Source organism: Calidris pugnax, unplaced genomic scaffold (genome assembly GCF_001431845.1).
Source record: "Calidris pugnax isolate Ruff unplaced genomic scaffold, ASM143184v1 scaffold69, whole genome shotgun sequence".
NCBI lineage: Eukaryota > Metazoa > Chordata > Aves > Charadriiformes > Scolopacidae > Calidris > Calidris pugnax.
In genome coordinates this window covers 3,384,579-3,389,416 of record NW_015090859.1, presented here as the reverse complement: position 1 = coordinate 3,389,416, position 4,838 = coordinate 3,384,579, and positions in this window count along the sequence as shown.

The window sequence follows — 4,838 nt, the reverse complement described above, 5'->3', positions numbered from 1 at the left end:
ATATTTTTTTTTTTTTTTTTTTTTTTTTTCTGGGGTAAAAAAGCACAGCTGCAATGTGCTTAATTTTTCATGTTTTGTGAGAATAAATAAAGAAAATATATTCCAGTTGGAAGCTTGGTTTTGAGGAATTTATTGGTTTTCTTTTTGTGGCATGTCAAATGATGTGAAATTTTGCTATCAACTGAAAAGTCATTTCAAGTAAAAAGCGACTTTTAGCACAAAAATTTCGTCAGTTCCCTTTTGCATGCAAATCTTCAGAAGGTTTATACAAAAATTCTGTGCATTTCAAGGTGCATTCATACTTCTTCACCTCCTTCAATAAGGCTATTGCAGAGGCTTAACTTTAAGTGTTTGTTCAAGTGTTTTGCTGCAGAGGAGCCTCTGAGACCTTGATGGCAGGAGGCATTGTTGTGGTGATTTCAGACCTCGAGGCAGGAAGCAAATTGCACATGTGGCATCTTGCGAAGGACAGAAAATAACACTGGCCTTTCCAGAAAATATAAAAGCAGCTTTTCCTTGGATTCTAAATGGACAAATTAATGGTCATTGGCAAAGGCAAGGAGAGAACAAGAAAAATGATAGAGAAAGCGAATAACAGAATAGACATCTTTCTTCCTACAGGCTTTACTGAAATGCTTTCAAACAATTGCCTTTGGATCAAGAAGAATTCCTGAATGATTTTGCAAAACAAAGTAGAACTGCAAATGAAAGCAACACTCCAACAATCAAAGGAGATGTTTCCCAACTCAAATATAGTAAAACAAAAGGTCAGAGTTGGGGGGTGGGGGTGGGAACAGGGGGAATGTCTCTTTAAAAGAAAAGAAATAGAAAGAGGTTTTTAGAGGGTGGAAATAGCTTTAAAGATGGGAAAGCACTTTGATTTCCTGACGTTTCGGTGGCACATCTGTATTCTCAATGTTTCACAACCCTAACATTGACTGCTGTGGTTTGTAAGAGAATTTGTTTTCATCCTACTATCAATACATACACATATCAATGGAAGTGTTTTCCTCCAACCTAAGATATCCGTACGTCTTATTGAACAAAACCAGAGGGCAAAACCAGTCTCCCATTGCTGTACAATCCACCGAGAGCTGTCTACAGAAACCCAAGACCGTTTGCGGTGCCTTCAAACATATCCCCTCCAAGCACCTGACATGCCTGCATTTCAGCTGAGCTGTGCTGGGTACCCTCCTAACCCATCACTCAGCCTGGTTTTGTTAGGGGCTGTCTGCCACCGACACTACACACTCTTCTGAATGGGGACTCACTTCTTTGTTACTTTCTTAAGCCCTTAGCCAGCCCATAATACCCATGGTCCATGCCAACACGTTGATTGGGGTTTTTTGGGGGAGGATTTCTGAGTGAGCAATTGTGCAACGTTTGGAAGACTTCCACTTTGTGCTGAATTGCACATATTTCCACTGAGGACTGGCCATCCTGGACCTGGCCTCATACGAGGTCGCTTCTTTTCTCAGAGGCACTGTGCAAAGAGCTCTGGTCTAACTGTGCTGCAAAAACTGGGCTTAGTCATGGATAAACACCACTAGTAAAGCCAGTGAGTGTCTGAATCATAACCATCCGAGTACTTGACAAAATGACTTTTACTGCAAACCCTCACATTTACTTCATTTTCCTTTTGGAGTGGAAGACCATGGGGAAGAACCACTCAGAGAAGGGCATCAGGCAGAGTACCTTTCAGAAGGGCAGTCATTTCCACCGCTCTCTGATTGTCTCCTGCCCACTCCACACATGCAAATACATGACACCATAGGCTTTGCACCAGGAAATGCTCAAGACCGCAGCAGTCATCACTGCAGGGCACTGTCGATTCATAGGGACCATGAAGGTCCCAAAATATTTGGCAAAAAGTTTGTGTTGGTCTGTAATATCGCAGTTTGGAGTGCAAGAAAATGCAGTGCAGCCTGACCCAGACTGGAAAAGACTTGCTGCACTCAAGCATTCTTATACAAACTTCCACAGAAAACAATAAAAAAGAAATATATTTATTGCCTGTATTCCAGGAACCTGACTGAATAAGCAATGGATGTTTCTTACCGTAGGCCAGAAAAAATTCTCTACCAGAATAAGATTTTATTCATGGTTTAACTACATTAATTCAAGAGATCCAGACCTGGCACTCAGAGGCTTTAGTTCCACAAACACTTTGGTCCAGCACTGAGGCCAAAAGAAGCAGTCCCGGTCTCCCATCACTTTCATTTTTTTTCTGACTCAACATTGCCCTCTCCCTTGTTCTGGCATTGGAAGACGCATGTCAATGCAGTGGACCAGAGAGGGGAATGGACCCAGATCTGAGCTAGCCAAGCCCCTCTTTCTGGCATAGCTTTCTCCTGGATGGGTTCCCCTTCCCAGCTGCATGAAACCTGGCCGTGGCACCAAGGATGGCATGGCACAGGGTCGAGGGGGGAAGGCATATAAGGGCAAAGAGAAAGCAGGCCTGCTTATTCCAGCAGCAGTGGTATCTGCTACCTTAACTTGGCTGTGATTGACCCTCTGGTATCAGAGTCATTCTTTCTTACTATAGCCTCAAAATTCACTGACCTGTTGGGAAGTGCATCCTCCACAGTGCTTTGCTGTAAATGGGTAAGAGGGTGTTACTTATACAGGATATTTATTAAAGTGACTGTGTACAACTTACACAAAGAAAATATACAGAACATGCAGAGTATGCAGCATACATATTGCACGGGTTTACAAATGTTTTAAACTATGTTAATCCTGAATATCCAACTCTGGAACACAAAAGGCTGCATTTTACAAACACCAGCATAACAATGTGTGATCCAGAATGGGAAATGGACCCAGGTTACAACTGAGCATTTAGTTGTCCCCAAAATCTGTGGCTACCAATAGATACAGCAGAACTGCTATTGAAAAAGACCTAGTGAAAAATACTTGCCAAAATAATTAGTCTGATTTTAACAAACAGTTTAAATAAAGATTATTTGTTTTTTTCAGCTAAGTTCTGGATAGTCTCTAATAAGGGGAGGAAAAAAAAAAGCAATATTTTTCTAGGACCAAAAAGCAGCAGTTCAGCTGCTGGCAAGAATCCCTGTAGAGTACACAGAGAAGAGTGAGGCATTAGGCCATACTATTTTAAAAGGCTGCTTTCATTGACTGGAACTTTATTCACTGGACATTAACACCAGGAGAGTATTTGACTTTTTTTTTCAGTTCTTAGAACTTTCATATTTCCTAGTACTAGTCAGACTAAATATTAAGTATTTCCTCTGTGACACAGATTGTTCTTCTGTGCTTCTTGCTCTGCCCAAGATGGACTGATCTGTTGACAGCTGACTACCTGGGCATACACTTGTGTTTACACATTGCCATCCGAATCTTTCATGATACAGATACTGCCAAATGTCATGTTGCAGGTTGCTCCAGGTGAGAACACGAGTTTGGTTTCTCCTCATTAACACTTCTGTTTTCCAGACAATGTGACTGGCAGACTTCACTTGCAACTAAAAACTGAAGGGAAGTAACACCATGAGACCTGCACCTCCAGTGCTTTCTCTTCTTCTTCCTATCTCCTTCTCTTTTCTCTCCATACCTCTTTGTCTCTCTTGGCCCGTGGCTTACTGAATTGCCCTCTTCCAATCTAGCCTTCTGCTTTTCTCCTTCTGGAAACATGGCCCACCTTACCCCCACCAGTCTCTATGTCCCAACAGCCCTGGTCCCCACTGAGACTCATCCTAGCTCCTCATAACACCCTCCTGGAGAGTGCACCAGTGATATGGCTGGGCAACAAGCAAGGGCACCCACTTCCAGCCAGTCCCCATCATGATGATGAGACAAAGACCTTTGAATCTTAACGATTCAAAGGTGCAAGACCAAAGGAGATAAGGGTGGGGAGAGAGGCACTGAAGGTGGGCCATGTGGCTAGTGCACCACAGCACAGCAGCATACTGTGTGGTGTTGCAAAAGCTGCACAAGCATCAGCACCTAATAATTTTGGTCCTACTTGATGCCATGTATGTTTAGAGTTGAAGCATGCTGCCTATCACTTCTGTAAATAGGAGAGGGGGGGAGAAATGTTGCTACTGTTTGATATTTTTACTCTCTTCTAACTGTTTTTTATTTTCCATTGTAGTGAGCGAGTGGAGTGGTTACTGTACAACAGAAGGCTCACTATTAACCGACAAGTAGGCACATTAAATCTGCTTCTTGTCCCCTCAGGCAGTGGTCCCTAACTCTTGGCTCAGAGACAACATGTTGAGCACCAGATTCCTCAGCGTTACTTGCAGGCGTCGGGGAAAGGGGAGTACAGCATCAGACATCACTTGCGGTGCATTACTTCTTCTGTACATTACCCCCCATTAGTGGAAGTCGGGGTTCTCTGCTTGGGATTAGACATTGTACAAAAGACATCAGAAAGAGAAAATAACAGAAGATGGAAGAGAAGTAAGAGATCACAAAAAGAATCATGCCCAACACCTGAAGGCTCATCTTTTCACTGCAGCAAGCCCCAAAAAGAAAACTGGCCAATTCTTCTCTTTCAGTGCCTTCCCCAAGCTCCTTTCTCAGGTTCGTGAGAAGAGATAGAATCTCTGCACTAGATACAGGCTCCTGGTGCCACGTTCAATTTCATGGAAAAGCTAGAAATGCCACATCTTTGTTTATAATAAAAAAACCCCAACCAACCAAACAAAAAAAGTCTGGAAATATGACAAAGTCATTCAGATCACACAGAGCTATTCACCTGGTTTCAGATTATTGTTTTCTCCAGTTTATAAAGAATTATTTAAAACATTCTGGAGTTTGAACTAGCCCCACAGGTCTATTTATGTTTTAAGTCTGAGCAGAAAAGAAAATGG